The sequence below is a fragment of the Pleurodeles waltl genome, chromosome 5 (genome assembly GCF_031143425.1).
Source record: "Pleurodeles waltl isolate 20211129_DDA chromosome 5, aPleWal1.hap1.20221129, whole genome shotgun sequence".
NCBI classification, from domain to species: domain Eukaryota; kingdom Metazoa; phylum Chordata; class Amphibia; order Caudata; family Salamandridae; genus Pleurodeles; species Pleurodeles waltl.
In genome coordinates, this window is record NC_090444.1 from 588,617,684 (window position 1) to 588,633,862 (window position 16,179).

General features: G+C 46.4%; 1 protein-coding gene across 8 annotated transcripts in view; it reads left to right on the forward strand.

Moving 5' to 3' along the window:
• The first annotated feature begins 6,202 nt into the window (after nt 1-6,202).
• The window catches only part of CHRM3 (cholinergic receptor muscarinic 3), a 3,010,830-nt gene continuing 3,000,853 nt past the window's right edge, over nt 6,203-16,179 (forward strand). For 3 of the 8 annotated variants that reach the window (XM_069234410.1, XM_069234409.1, XM_069234406.1), the window contains exon 1: nt 6,257-6,591. The gene's annotated coding sequence lies outside the window, so the exon portion shown is untranslated. Of the gene's footprint in view, nt 6,592-16,179 lie in introns of all 8 variants that reach the window. The other 5 variants (XM_069234407.1, XM_069234404.1, XM_069234405.1 and 2 more) reach the window with 5 other exon arrangements.

Below are 16,179 nucleotides of genomic sequence, written 5' to 3' on the forward strand. Positions count from 1 at the left end.
TGAAAGCACTGCAAAAATACTCCACACAGGGTTCGAAAAATAGATTATTGTTTTATGAATTAATCAAGACCACTTGGCAGGGCAAGACTCACAGATTGCAGAGTCCTGGTGCTGTTGCAGGGGATAAGGAAGAGTTTGATGGCCCTGAGCCTTCAGAACAGTGGGCACGCCAGCAAGCCATTGGAGTCACTCTGGGTTTAAGTGAGATGGGTCCAGTCCTTGTTCTCCGAAGGGCAGAGATCAGCAGGCACCTGGGCAGCTTACAAAAGTAACAAGCAGTCCTTCGGTGCAACAGTCCAGCAGTGTTGCAATCTTTGCAGCACAGCAGTCCTTACTCCCGGCAGTATTATTCACAGGTCCAGAAGTGGACTGTTTTGGTAGGGTCAGAGGCCCAGTTCTTATACCTAGTTGTGCTTTTAAAGTTGATGGTGACTTCAAAGGAGGCCTTTGAAGTGCACAGGTGCCCCTTTCTTCCCAACCCTTGCTCCAGACTATCAGTAGGGGGTAATCAGCCCTGTGTGTGGGACACAGAATACTGCCTATTCAGGTGTAAGTGTCAGCTCCCCTCCCTCTTCCTGTCGAGGAAGAGCTATCAAATGTAGAAGAATGCATATGTCCTGTATTTGTAGATGTCTAGATGGAATTCACAACATGTAGCTGTCACTCAGCCCAGACTTGTATTGGAAACAGTCTGCTAGGCTCACAAAGCTATATGAGCAGAGAAATGCCCACTTTCTAAAAGTATAATTTCTAAAATAGTAATGCTAAATCCAACTTTACCATTAAAGAGGATTTATCATTACCATTCCAATGATATGAAACATGGTACAGCTACTCATTTCTAATCAGGAATTGCAGATCAAATGTGCATTAAGAAATTCCCAAATGCTAGCCTGTGAGAGGAGTGGGCCGCACAGTAGTGAAAAATGCATTGGGCTGTTTATCATTACCAGGACATGTGAAACTTAAAAGTACTTGTCCTACCTTTTATTTACACAGCACCCTGCCCTTAGGGCTACCTAAGGCCTACCTTAGGGGTGACTTACTTGTAACAAAAGGGGAGGTTAAGGATAGGCAAGTAGGTTTAAATGCCAAGTCAAAGTGGCACTAAACTACACACACAGGCCCTGCAATGGCAGGTCTGAGTCAGGCGCAAAGGCTACTTGTGTAGGTAGCACAATCAGTGTTGCAGGTCCACTGGTAGCATTTAAATTACAGACCCTGGGTATATAGTATACCACTTTACAAGGGGCTTACAAGTAAATTAATTATGCCAATTGTGTATTAACCACTTTTATAATGCTAGGGAAGAAGCATGCACGCTTTGGCACTTGTCAGCAGAGGGAAAGTGCTCAGAATCCTAAGGCCAACAAAAAAAGGAGGTAAGCAGGCAAACTGTTTGTGGGAAGACCACCCTGAAGATGATAGGTCCAGCACTGTGCTTCAGTGTAAAGCTGCATCATATTTGGAGAACTCCTATATCTTGTATTTTTAACCCCAGTCTCCCTATCACCCCTATACTTTAGTTGTTGAAGAACAATAATGCTGGATACAGCACTCAGGACGGGAGAGGCCTTTTATTTCACTAGAATTTTCCCCAGTGGGCTGGAGCCCCTGGAGGTCAGCTTTTAGGATACGGGAAAGGGAATGCTGGAGAGAATGTGATTCAAGAGAGAGAGGAGAGAAGGAGAGAAAGAGGGAGAGAATAAATGGATAGAAAGAGGGAGAGATTATGCTGGGAAATATAGAGAGTAAGGCTGGTTTGAGAATGTTGCCAATGCTGCTTTATCTCCTCAGTCCGTTCCTGACAGCACTTCAGCTGAGGCCTCCAGAACTGGTGGCAGTACTCCAGATGTAGCCTCCAGAACATGACACAATGAGCTACAGGTGTTCTCCAGAACTTGGCACATTACTCCGAACGGCCATCAGAAACTGAACACTACTCTTTGCATAAGTACTCCACAACAAAGCACAATGCTTCAGAGGTTGTCTACGGAACAGCACACAACACTCCAAATGTAGCCTCAAGGACTAGACACGTTACCCCATAGGTATTATTTGGAACTGCACTAGATGTGTAACCACTCTTGATAAACACAACATGGATGAGGCGGCCTAAACTCGGACACAATATGAAAAGATGCCTTTAAATGCAGCTCAGTACATCAGGTAAGGTTCAGAGAACTATACATAGGCCTCAGAAGAAACGTCAAGCACTTGATAAAATAACACACCAGATGAGCCCTGTAGAACTAAGCACAACAATTCAGATGTGACCTCCACAACAGGACACAATACGTCATTTTGTCCTATAGGAGTGGTAACAATGCCATAGGTGAGGCACTAAGGAGCGATGACAATATTCCAGATGAGTGTCTCAGAAGTGGACAGATTACTCCAGAGGAGACCTCATCAATAATGTGTTACGGGAAGAGGAGAGAGAGAGAGAATGGCAATGTTTAGTTGTGTGTTAGGGAAACGTGTACAGCTGCTACATGTGACATACATGTTCTGTGTTAGGAACATGTACACCGCTGTTGTCTGTCCTGTACATTATCTCTGTGAAGAAAGCACTGCAGCTGTGCATGCTGTAATTGTGTGCGTTAGTTGGGCATTGTTAGACTTTTCATCCTTGGCGTGGTCTCGCTTAACTTTTTGCCTCTGTTCCCCAGGTTATTGATGTGTGCTGGACTCTGATTTTGATGTTTTTATTACTCTGGGTACTTTACCACTGCTAACCAGTGCTAAAGTGCAAGTGCTCCTGTTTAAAATGTGTATGTAATTGGTTGTCCTTGATTGGCATATTTGTTTTACTGTTAAGTCCCTGGTAAAGTGCACCAGAGGTGCCCAGGGCCTGTAAAACAAATGTTACTAGTGGGCCTGCAGCACTGGTTGTGCCACCCACACAAGTAACCCTGGAATCATGTCTCCGACCTGCCACTGCAGTGTCTGTGTGTGTATTTTTACACTGTAAATTCGACTTGGCAAGTGTACCCACTTGCCAGGCCTAAACCTTCCCTTTTCCTACATGTAAGGCACCCCTAAGGTAGGCCCTAGGTAGCCCCAAGGGCAAGGTGCAGTGTATGGATAAGGTAGGACATATAGTAATGTGGTTTATATGTCCTGACAGTGAAATACTGCCAACTTCGTTTTTCACTGTTGCGAGGTCTGTCTCTCTCATAGGATAATATGGGGGCTACCTTTAAAAATGATTAAAGTGTAGATTCCCCTAAAGAGTAGATGGACATGTGGAGTTTGGGGTCCCTGAACTCACAATTTAAAAATACATATTTTAGTAAAGTTGATTTTAAGATTGTGTGGTAGAAAATGCCACTTTTAGGAAGTGAGAATTTCTTGCTTAAACCATTCTGGGACTCTGCCTTGTTTGTGGATTCCCTGTCTGGGTCAGTTTGACAGTTGGGTTGTTTTTCACCTCACACTAGACAGTGACACAAAGGGAGCTGGGGTGTAACATGCATTTCCTGATTAGCCATCTCTGCTAGGAGGGAGGGGTCGAGTGGTCACTCTCATCTGAAATGACTGTGCCTGCCTCTGACAATTCAGACTCCAAACCCCTGGTGTGTGTCTGAGGCCTTGACTGGGCAAGGCAGGATTTCACAAGTAGATGTGAGTCCCCTTTGAAGAAAGGTGACTTCAAAGACTAAAATGGGTATATGAAGGGCACCCAAATCTACAGACTTGAGAAACACTTCTGGAACCAAGAGGAACCTCTGCCTGGAGAAGAGCTGATAGCTGAGGAAGAAGTGCTGCCCTGCCTGTGACTGTGCTTTGTGGAGCTTTCCTGCAGTGCTGCTTCTGCCAGAGTAAGAGGGCAAAGACTGGACTTTGTGTGCCTTCAATCTTGTGAAGAAATCTCCAAGGGCTTGAATTAGAGCTTGCCTCCTGTTGTATGAAGTCTCAGGGACAGCAAAGACTTCTCTCTGCCACCACCTGGAGTCTCTGGAGAGATTCCTGCTCTGACAAGCGGTGCCCTATCCAGTCCCTGGGCCCTTGAAAGGAAAGCTGGTGGAAATCCAAGGAAATCGACTTCGGACCGACGCCGCTGCTGAATCCGGTGCCGCCGCCTGCACCCGACGCCATAACCTTCGCTGGAACGCGACGCTCATCGCAGGCCGAATGCCGCTGCAACCCAGCTGAAGTACGCGACTCTGTGCAAATCACCGCACCACGTCGTGACCGACTCCGCTCTAAGTGCACGGATTGAACGTTTCGCACAGACGCCGTGATCCCCGACTTCGCGCATCGGCTTGTTTTCACTCTTCACCAAAGGTACTGTACTTGGGGGTCTACACAACTCCGTGTCCGGCGCCGCTGGTGTCAGCTTGTTGGGAAAGACTCCGTCATGACGCCGTGTTAACACCTCATCGAAGCATTTTTGTTTCTAAGCGCTATTTTTGAGTTTAATTTTTAAAAATTCATAACTTGACTTGTGTATGTCGGATTTTTGTCGTTTTGGTCTTGTTTTGTTTAGATAAATAATTCCTATTTTTCTAAACTGGTGTTGTGTCATTTTGTAGTGTTTTCATTAAGTTACTGTGTGTGTTGGTACAAATACTTTACACCTAGCACTCTGAGGTTAAGCCTACTGCTCTGCCAAGCTTCCAAGGGGGTAAGCAGGGGTTAGCTGAGGGTGATTCTCTTTTACCCTGATGAGAGTGAGGGTCCTTGCTTCAACAGGGGGTAACCTGACTGTCAACCAAAGACCCCATTTCTAACAGGCATTATAAAAATATTTTACTACACGAAAGCAAAATTATTTACTTTGACAGTCCTCGTTTTATTTGTATTCAGTGCTACGTCCATCAACATTTTTTCACATATGTTTATACTGCATAGAAAAAGACTGGCTATTCTTTCGGGTGCACTCAAAAGACTTGGAAACGTATCTCATAATTAAACATGCACTGCGTTTGTGCTTACTCTGCAATGTCGACACGAAATATCTTAAACAAACAGTCCAGTACAATAGGTTTGACGTATTTTACTTCAGGGAGAACCACCATCCCTTGGAAGAATGGACTTCTGGGGAACTGGTGCTGTCTGCCGCAAGTCCGGCAGAACTGTTGCCTCTCTGGCCCTTCTGCACGCACTGTCCTGTAAATGGTTAACGCCCTTCCAGTGGGATCACGCTGTGCCCGTGGTGACAGTTTGAGCTCAGCAGGCCGTGGTGTCAGAATATATAATGGACTTGGTGGCTCAGGGCCATGGAGGTGCACTCCCAGACACCACACTCAGCAGCCTCCTCAGCAGCCCGGGCGCGAATCAATGCCCGGACCTGAGCTGTCAGCACTACTTAGCCGGGAGTTTTGTTTCATAGCAGCTGTTATAATGTTGAGGAAATTAAGAATAAATTGTTAAATGGGAAGGTTGGCCGCTTCCGTTAACCCTAACCACTATTCGTGCTTCTTTGATGCTTTAATTCCGAAACCGTTTAGGTTCATTTTTTTGACGCGCTTTGTTATCTGTAGTGGAAGTATACTTTATTTGCACATTTAATAAAAATCATTGCAATCACCACAGGAAAAGCATTAAAAACGCCAGACAACATCCAAATAGAATCCATATTGCTCTCTCGTTATTTAAAAATCCAAATAAAACAGTGATAACGTTGACCACCCAGTAGAAATACAGGCACACATACAAGATCAACTTCGTGACACTTGCAGGTGTGCTGTTATCTGTAGTGAAAAGGAGCGAAGGGGGCGAACTAAGCTATTTGCACCCAGTGTGAGGCTTTGTTTTCTGTCTTATTTTGTGAATCTGCCAAAAGAAGGCTCAGGCGTATTTTTGTGACCAATTGTGACTACTGATCGAGTGACAATGAGCATAATTAACCTGTCCCTGCTACTTGCACTGCCTCTTGTCCCCTCATCTATAATGCAGCGGGTGGATCTCCAAATCCTCTGTTTGCTTTGTTCTGGGCACTACACATTTTTCTGCCAGGGAACCCCTGTCTAGTAGACATTTCATAAGAAAAACAAACTGGGGATGCGGGGAGTGTCAATACTCCTGAGTGGATGTCCACTACAGGTCGGGGGAGGGAGGGGAGCACTTGGATAGGAGGGATGTCCTCATCGGCTGAGGTGCCAGATACTCACTTGATGAAGCGCCGCTAATATTCTGAGCTTCTGAAAGGGCAGGAGATCCCTCCGTGGGAGGAGCCGTGAGGTCATCAAACTCCAGCCAATTGGGAACGCTGCCGCGTGCGGAGGACTGTGCGCTGCAGGTCGTGCATGGAGACGGGTATCGCTGCTGGGACAGGGGAGCAGCGACCAGGGGTCGCCGCTGACAGGAAAGCATTGCACAGGAGGCAGGGGGCTGAAAGAAAGCGGCGCACATAGCGCTGAGAGGCGAGCTGAGCAGATAGCCTTGCGCAGGTGCGGTGTCGTGCTGGTGGAGGAGGGGACGACTGTGTGGGGGGCAGTGACTCTCAGCAGGGAACGAAGGTTGAAAAAGACTTTTATTGGGATCATACTGCACGGAGAACCTTGGAGTGGCAGGAGGAGAACAACCGGGATCAGTGAGCTGCGCGGGGCACGAGGACACCTTAAGTACCTTGATTAGTAACAGGTGAGCAGCTCTTGGCAGCAACCGCTTCATCTGTGAGCTTTGCACGTGTTTCATTTCGCTCTGGGTATTTCTCTATATGTCTGTGTGTTTTTGGTGTACGCCTGTGTGTAAGTTTGCGTGTATATGTCTCAGTTGTTTCTCTGTGTTGCGTTTCTGTTTGAGTCGGGTTGAATATTTATGTGTCCGCATCCGTATTAACAAGTCAGTGCGTTTTCCTGTGTCGGGGTGCTTTGCTGTTCTCCCCTCCGCCACAGGTCCCACCGTTTAATAAATTGGTTGCTAAAGTAGCGTTTTTCAGCTTTTAAGAAAGTCAGAGTTGTGTTTAAGATGACCAGACTGCCTGTGTGATGCGATTTACACTAGTATGTGGGTTTCTGTATAGCGTGGCGTCGCCTTCATCCCTTGTACTTTTACTGACATGTGGAGCCCTGGTCTAAGCCCACCCGTGCCGTCTGACAGTACCAGACCTACACAGCGCATACCTTACAAGCCATTGCATGATTGCCCCCCCCCCCTCCAAACACACCCCTTTTAAGAAGAGGCGAACGCATCCTTAATATAATGATTTATAAGTGGGGTTTTCATCTCAGACAAACTCCAGTATCTCATAGAAAACGCCGCTAAAAATGTTGCTTAGAGAATGTGTGAACGGTTGGCCGGATGGCAATGAAATATACTTTCTGGAATGTATGCATGATACACCTTAGGTCTGACATGCCACTGGCTGGTGTCACCGCACCTTGAGAGACCGAGGTCTGTAACACAACAATGATGTCATGGACCCTGGTGCAAGCAGGGACAATGGACCCCTTGACTGCTCTTAGGGTAATAAAATACAGCAATCATCGGAGTTGAATGGGCCCTACTGCCACTGCACCTGCTGCACCAATTGTAGCTTTGCGCCCTGGAAAATAAGCGGCCCAGCTTTTGATGTAGAGAACTCAGACTGCCACATGCAGCCCCGCGCCAGGTTTTCACTTCTTGGAGGACTTGGTGTTTGTTTTAGAAAGGCTGCTGAGAAGTGAGAGTAGGCATGGCGTGGCAGCCGCCGGTGACGAGCTTTAGGGAGGCAGTGGTGAAGCTCTCTGTTCGTAGGTAGGCAGCGCGCTTCATGTGGCGTGGTGGTTTGTGTGTTTGGATCGGAGCCAGTGCCTCGCTCCCACCAGCAGCCTCTGCACTCTCGGCCTCAGCACGCTGGCCAGCGAATGCGCCACTGCTCTGTGATTTACACTATGATTAAAGAAATGCAAGGACCTGCCAAATGTAAAGTAAACATTGGGAGTGCTCGCGTCGGGACCGCTGCAGTCCTGTAAACATTGGGAGTCAGGGGTGGCCTGTTCCAAGTCCCGCACTCGCACAGGGCACGCCTCCCAGGTTCACATGATGTGCGATGTGGAGATCTTGCGCAGAAGATCGAGCGTTTCCGCGCTGTCGTTCTTGGGATCTTTCTAAGCGATGTGGGTGCCTTGACTCCCAGCCTGGTAGATAGGGTCTGCGCTGCTGGGACTGGAGCTTGGGGGTCTCTGTATCCGCGGCTTAGCAGATTCCTGGACTCTGAGGTGCCCCCAGGCTGCAGTCCCAATTCTCTGGGTGATTGGTTGAGCCGGTGCACTGCGAGAAACATGACGCTCAAATCCATCATACCTGCGTCCTAAACCCCTTCAGCCGCGCTCTCTGGTCTTGACTGTTGGTAAGGTCAGCGGTTTATATGCCCAGATGTTGTCTTTAGTGCGCCCACACGGATGACACGTTTCCTCCCCATACGACATGCTAGGAAGCCTATTCACAGTTACATTTCCACTTGACCATTGCTGTTTTTGTCTAAGCAAAGTGAGCCCTGAGTGTTGTGAGAGGCTGTGATATCCCGCAGCGCAGCACCTTGCAGCCCCGGCACATTATGTAAGACTCCGCTTGCACGCCTCGATTGCCGGGAACCCTCTTCCCCAGCGAAAACGCTGCGCGTTTGAAGAAATTGCTTATACGTGTTTTTGTGGAGTTAATGGGCTGAGCATTTTTGTAATTTTTGTAACGCCCTCTACATTTACATATGCAAACGCAATTGTACTCGCTTATTTTTGTCATTGCAGTTACTGTTCCCATTTATTTCTAGGTGTTTTCCAAGGTGTGACAAATACAAGTGCGTGTCTGGTTTCTTTTGGGTCCAATCTTTTCCGTGTGGGCATTTGTACACATGCATTAAAGGCAATTACTTTTGATTCTATTTGCATTTTAGACCCGTTGATGTTGTAGGCTAGTTTAAATTCGTATAGTTTGCCAGTTCGCTTTGTTTCTGCTGGACACCCTCGCTGCGTTGCCCCAAAAGGCACATGCCACAGCTGGTTCAGCAGAAACCATTTGCAACTTGTCAACTGGCATTGGTGGCAGAGGTATGGATGCACAGCAGACTCCAGACAGATGATATAAGAGAGTACCCTCTAGTGACCCGCGTTTACACATTATATGAGCGCGTGAGCGCCTTGCTAAATCTCATGTCAGCGATTTATTGTCAAGAGGGAGGTTATTGAACGCTACCACACCTTCTACTTCACATCGCCGTTATTTAACTAATAGCGGTCATCAGACATTCCTGTACAACTGTAGTGTAACAAATGAGCGATCTCACACGGCTGTTTTTAGCTAGCCCAGCTCGCTGACGCGTATTTTAAAATATATGCGTCACCACTTGCACTTCACGCCAATCCTCTTCTCTGAGTTGCCCTGTCGTAATGATGCTTTGACACTGCTGTGCAGCAAGGGGCTTGGAAGGCCTTTTGAAGAGACGCGCCCCCTGGCACTCAAAAACACTGGCAGCTTTGATCTAACTGCCAGGGACTGGGTGTGGTGTTGTGGCCACCCATTAGAGCAGAGGTTGTTTGCATGCAGGGTCGACCCTGCAGTTAAGAAGTCATGCCCCAGTGCCATAGAGGCAACGAGGGACGGCATCACAGCATCCTCCAAACTGTCTTCTATCAATAGGCAGGCATTTCTATGATCCTTGGGTTTTATCTGAGTTGCTCAACGTCATCTAACACGTAAGGGTGGGCCTACCGTCACTCACATGACCTTGATAGTGTGCACACGATTACTGGCAGCAGCGTTTGGGTACAGTGCCACAGTAAAGGAATGTCAACCGTTTCTATGAGTTCACAAATGTATCCTCAGATGATGTAGGCCATACAATTTGTTTATATGTCGCTTTTGTATCAGCTAAAGCTTTTTGGAACATAGACACCCTGAAAGTGGAGACCAAATCATAAGGACGAGTTTTTTGCCACCTCTCAGGTCAGGGGTTCCAAAGGCAGTGACATGGGCCAGTAGGGGCAAGCCTAAACGAGGTCCATTGAATTACCCTCACCATGGAAGTCTGGGTAACCCAGAAAGCATGCTGCAGGCCCAGAAGCCCTTCATTCTTCAAGATAAGCGGGTTACAAGACTTAAATAGGTCTTTAAAAGTAATAAAATACACATTAGCGCAACAAGAGGCGTGAGACTGTAGGAAACTCAATTGATTTTCCCTCTGTCGTTTGTTTAACTCGCGAAGCTATTATTTACATAGCACGCTTCGCTTGATGTTTTTTCCTATTGCTCCCTGTCCCTGTGGGTCCAGGCAAGGAGGGTATGACGCGCCTCAATCAGTGGGCGCCCCAAGAGGGCACAACGACATTACCCACTGAGTAATTGAAGAAATGAAGTGATGCAGGTACCTGAATTAACTCGCATAAATTATAGATTTTATATTTGGTGACCATTGTTCAGCGAGGTTATTTGTGTCTGAGCCACATTTGCCGACCTCGTGTTAAAATAAGATAAGGCTCTAATTTACAACCGGATATTGGAATTGTTTTACTAAGTTTAATGTGTTGGCCCATACTGTAGTCTAGGTTTCTGATGATGTCACGGCATGCTAATCATTTACAGACTGCATTGACCTCCACAGTGCAACCTTATTCGTAAATGTAAAAAAAAAAAAAAACTAAGCCATATATTTTTGGTAAGAAAATTAACAGTGCTTTTCACTTCTGGGCACTTACAGGCAGGCACAATGAAGACCAAATTATGCGATTGGGTTGACCAAATTATGAAAGGAGAAAAGGCAAATTATGCAGCATAAAGGGGTACATTTTATGACAGTGTTACTGCATTATTTTGTCTTTCTTGCACGTTAACGCTTCCCGACAAAGATTGTACTTCATCAGTGACAGTTTAACACCCAAAAAATAATAGGCAATCTTAAGGTGACCAGATGGCTTTTGCAAAGGGATTTTCACTGCGCGGCAATATATCTCAGTGCGTTTTTGGTAATGTTTGTTCCCTTAAGTTAGAAACATTTTTTGGTAAAATGTGAAATGTATGCAGCACATGAGGATTATGTGGCAAAGGCGGCAAATCTTTAATTATGCATATTTGCATAATTCTCGTGTTCCTGGTTACAGTGGAAGTATCCTCAAGTACACTCCTTCAGTCAAACAGACTGAAAGTGAAGCACGTGCTACTTGTATGTGGCTTCCATATACTGTTAACCCACAACACTGAAGGATCTGACCTCCTTCAGAACATGCTCTGTCATCTGTTGATAGTTTGTGAGCTAACTTTAAAGTAATATGAGGAATGGACATAGTTGGCCACATATACACATAAATATGCATGGATAAATATTCAAGGGACACCATTCCATGGCGGGGTTCCCACTTACAAACTTGTGCTGTCTATGATTGCACTCAAACTTATTGGTAGAAGTCATCCTGCATTGTTGTTTATTACCCATGCACAGTGCTCTGTGTTGTCTCTTCTTTACTGTCACTAACAATCCTCTATCAAAGAGGTAACTTTCATCTTCACAACCAACAAGCCCCCACTTTCTCACTTACCAAGGACAGGGAAATTCATGCAAAGACATCTCACAGCTGGTAGGTGGCACAAGTCTAAAATAAGTAGTCAGGCCAAGGGTATGCACACATGTGGGTCTCTTGCTCACTGTGCCTCCGGAACCAATTTACACCCCACTGAAGTGGCCCAATTAGGCCAAAACCAGTCTTTGGTTGCTTGTTTTCATCACCACACCCTCTCACTCGGCTGGCCACACTCTGGACCCCATTTTCTCCGCCAACAACCACGTCTCCATCAGCCATACCACCAAACTCCAATAGACCGACCACCACTGCATTAATTTCACCTACAACAAACCCATTGGTCAACACCACACTGTCCAACTTCCCTGCAGAAACTGGAACAAAGTCACTGAAGCCCAGCTCACCGCCAGCCTCAAAGCAACCCCCCACCCAAACCAACGAAGACGCCAACACCGTCGCACACAACCTCCACGCATGGATCACCGACTGCATCAACACCCTCGTCCCCCTCAAGGCACCCCACTACAGAAGCACAACCAAGAAAGCAAACTGGTTCACCCCTGCACTTAAAGAATCAAAACAGGTCTGCGGACGTCTAGAGAGGAAGTGGTGCACCGACAAGACCCCTGCAAATCACAAAACCTTCAAGAACACCCTCAAACATCACCACCAGCTCATTAGGACCACCAAAAGACTCACCCTGCATCAACTCATCACCAAAAATGCTGACAACTTGCAAGGAACGTTTCACCATCATCAATTCCAACTCCACCAACAACCCCCCATTGCAAGAACTCTGTGAAAACCTTGCCAACTACTTCCAGCGCAAGATCGCAGACATTCAAGACAACTTCACCACCCAGGACCCCCCCTCGACTCTCACCACCAGCCCGCCGACCGAAGTGTCACCTTCCCCCCACCCTTCTCCGCTGGAACAACATCACTGACATGAGACGTGCTCGCAACTGGGATACCCTGCGACGTGAACAGTGAGCCTGCCGACACAGTTCCTCATCACACTGTTTCCCCAGTGTGTAACCAACCTACTTGGAGGAAAATAACTTTGCCAGATTCTTGCTTCTCTAACTGAAACCGTCAAGTGTTTTTTTTCCCCATTTTCTTCTCTTGTACATTGTGACAACATTACAATGCACGTGGACATTCGTCATTGAGCAACTTTGTCCACAATCTTTTGTAAGTTACTTATTGGGATTTGTGTTTCCTTGCTATAACGTCTGCTACATCTGGTTTGTGTACTTTGTGTTCATGGCGTCATTACAAGGTGCTGTACAACCTCAGCCTTTTTTTACAGAAAGGGGGGAAGCCTGAAGTGAAATGGTCTGAGTGGTTAAGAATTTTCGAGAATTATCTCACAGCAATCGATGCCATCAACTCCTCGCCAGTCAGGAAAATGGCCCTGTTGTTTAACCACTTGGGTGTAGCAGGTCAGCGGGTTTTTGATAATCTGCCACCTGTTTCTGCAACTCACATTAAAGAATCTGAGTGGAATGTGTATGAGGAGGGTAAAGCAAGATTGATGATGCAATAGTCAGATGAACCCTGTGTGTTGTTAGAGAGATTCAATTTTGCTACGTGTAAGCAGTCTGCAGAATAATCTGTTGAGGAATAAGTTGCTATGTTGTGTGTACTGGCAGCTAAATGTGATTTTGGTGGCAATGTAGATGTTTACATAAGGGATCAGTTTGTTTTTTATTGCTATTTGAAGAAAATTCAAGAGCGGCACCAGCTTGTTGCAACCCAACCTTAGCTGAGACTATCAATACTGTTAAAAGTATCGAAAGGTCTATAGTCTCTTCTAAGGTATTGTCAAATCATAGCTCCCACCTGGTGGTCAGCTGTGTATTAGAAGAAAGTGCGATTTGTGCTATTAGTGACAAATCACAAACAAACAAAAAAAACTCAGGGGCAAAGCACGTCAATTTCGTACAGATGTGGTTCGTATAATCACATCGGGAATAGTCCGTCGTGCCCAGTTATGGGCAAAAAGTGTTTGAAGTGTCGCAAAACAGGACATTTTTCTAAAAATGACAGAGCCTCAGAACAGGAGACGTTTTCACAGGCAACTGCCAACTCTTGTCTTGTATGGATGCTTGCTGATGCTGTCATGGGTCCTTTACTTCAGGAATAAAATTACTTGGAAAACTTCTCCTGTTCTGAGGCTCTGTCATTTTTGGAGAATGCGTTCACTTCCCTACACCTCACTACATCTTCAACACAACCAGCAACACCATCGCACCCAAACTCCGGCATACCATCAACCGCTCTTTCAAAAAATGCCACCTTCCCAGAGAGTTGGAAACACGCAGAGATCAAACCTCTACTGAAGAGACCCGACAGACCTCAAAAACTACTGGCCCATCTCTCTGCTCCACTTTCCGGCCAAAGTCATTGAGAAGTCAGTCAACAAACAACCCACTGCTTTCCTGGAAACCAACAACATCCTGAACCCCTCTCAGTCTGGATTCAGAAGCAACCATAGCACTGAGACGGCCCTCCTCGCTGCCACAGACGACATCAGCACCCTCCTCGACTGAGGTGAAACTGTCGCCTTCATCCTCCTGGACCTCTCTGCCGCTTCCAACACAGTCTCACACGACGCACCCAGCTCCATGACGCCTGCATCTGGGATTCAGTACTACAATGGCTCTCCTCATTCCTCTGCGGCAGAACACAGAGGGTCTGACTCCCCCACTTTCTCTCAGAAGCCACCAAGATCAGCTGCGGTGTCCCCCAAGGATCCTTGCTGATTCTCACCCTCTTCAACCTCTACATGACCTCACTAGCCGCCATCGTCAGAAGCCACGCACTCAACATTGTCTCCTACACCAAGGACACCCAACTGATAGTCTCCCTCACCAACAACCCGGCCACTACCAAAAACAATTACCACAAAGGAATGAAAGCTGTCGCCACCTGGATCAAAGATAGCTGTCTCAAACTGAAGTCGGACAAAACAGAAGTCCTCATCCACACCCTCCACCTGGAATGAGTCCTGGTGGCCCTCTGCCCTCACAAAGGGCCCCCCCACCGACCATGCCTGCAACCCCGGCATCATCTTAGACTCCTCACTCTCAATGGACGAACAAGTGAGCGCTGTCTCATCAGGTTGCTTCCCACACCCTGTGCATGCTTCAAAAGATCTACAAGTGGGTCTCCACTGAAACCAGAAGGACAGTCACTCAGGCCCTTGTCAGCAGCCGCCTCGACTATTGCAATGCTCTCTACACCCGGCAAAACCACCAAGACCAGGAAAAGACTGCAGAATGCCTTTTCTTGGCTCATCAAGAATGCCCCACAACACAGCCACACCTCCGCCCTCCTAAGAGACCTACACTGGCTTCCTATCGACAAGAGAAACACCTTCAAGCTCCTGACCCACACCTACAAGGTCCTACACAACACCGGACCAGCCTATCTCAACCACAGACTCTCCTTCTAAACTCCCACCAAACAGCTCTGCTCCGCCAACTAAGCCCTCGCCAAAGTCTCCCGCATCTGAAAAAATACAGCCGGAGGTAGATCCTTCTCCCACATTGCCACCAAGATCTGGAACACCCTCCCCATCCACCTCAGGCAATCTCCCACCCTGTCTCAGTTCAGGAAGGACCTCAAGACCTGGCTCTTTGACTGATCCTCATCACCCCACCTTTCACCCCAGCACCTTGAGACCCTCACGGGTGAATAGCCATGCTCTACAAGTCCCTGATTGATTGATGGTTTTCTGGTTCAGAGATAACCTGGCTTGGCAGTTCAGACTGGACTATACCTGTTAGAGGAGGACCAGATTGCTTATGGCTGGGTCTAATCTGAGGTGGCAAGATAGATAAAAAAAAAAAACAATTGCTTCAATTGGTACAGAGAGTGATTACCAGCAGTTAGACTCATTGCAGTCATCCTCCCTCCATCTTTTGTGTGGTTGATGTAAAGCCTAAAAACATTATAGGTTCCACCAACTCTCAATACCACAGGCAGCCCATGAGCTATTGGACTCAGTGCACTGAAAGCAACTATGGCTGCATGGTTTCAACAAAAGCTTAATAACATACCATAAAATAACACATCATAGCATAAGATGAAACAACACAACATAGTATAACAACATAGCATATTAACATAATATAACTATGGAATCCTGCAAGGAATGTTCATCTTATGTCATAATCCTTATGATGCCTCCTCCATCACCCCCCTCTTTACGTTCTCTGTGATACAGTGTCTTATTCTCACCATGTTGAAATTGTTACTTTGACTATTTCTTTTTATAACTATAACACATTATATTTTGGTGCCACTGTGACTTGGAAAGACAAGGCAGCTTTACTTTTATCATTTTATTTATGGTTTATATTGTTGAGTTAGCAGCTGCAGTAATAATTATGAAAATTCTGCTTAATTCTATTATCTATAGATAGCCTTCTCCCTCCGTACTGTTAGTGCGTCGGTCCTTAATAAGTAAACTTACAAGGGGACGCGCCTAGGTCGATGAACCTTTTGATTTGTATAGGGTGTTCTTACCATAGTTTTCGTACAAAATCAATAATCAACACACAATAATCAATAACCATTAGTCAAATTAGTCAATGGAGTCAGTAAATTTCACACACCATGACTCTTCAGCCATGAATAACCACACCTTGATTATAAATTTAGTAAGTTAATTTCCCTTTCGTTAACAATACTAAATCAAGAATCTTAATCATCAACTCTAATCAAAACA